We start from the raw sequence: 518 nt of genomic DNA, 5'->3' as shown, positions 1-518 counted from the left end.
ATGTTAACATGAATCTGCTGAGGGATATGCATATATGAATGCTCAAAACCCTAAGCCTCTGTGGCCTTCTTTGAGCCAGACAGACCTAGGTTCAAGTCCAGACTCCTAACAGAGACCAGCTGGGCATCCTTGGGCCAGTTACTTAAACTCTCTGAACCCCAGAAGCCTCATGCATAAAAGGGAAGTGTAATTGTACCTAATTCGGGCCTGGCTGCCGTGAGGGATAAATGAGATACACATGTAAAGTGCTTAACATAGACGTGCTAAATAAATGTAGGTTACCAGGACAGTGTAGAATATTCTCCGCAGAGGCATTCTCCATTACAGAACAGCTCTGTTCTTTTCTGGAGATTCTGCCCCGCGGCTGGCTGTGTGACGCTGGGTAACTTCCCCAATCTGAGCATCACCTTTGTCATTTGTAAGTGGGATGCTGACAGTACAACACAGCCGCAGAAAAGACAGTGTGACTGCCCACAGGAGGAGTCCTGGGCCCAGGGCACCACCACCCCCTGCTGGGC

The sequence above is a fragment of the Bison bison genome, unplaced genomic scaffold (assembly GCF_000754665.1).
Source record: "Bison bison bison isolate TAMUID 2011002044 unplaced genomic scaffold, Bison_UMD1.0 scf7180017864495, whole genome shotgun sequence".
Classification (NCBI taxonomy): Eukaryota; Metazoa; Chordata; class Mammalia; order Artiodactyla; family Bovidae; genus Bison; species Bison bison.
Note: the sequence above shows the minus strand (reverse complement) of the source record.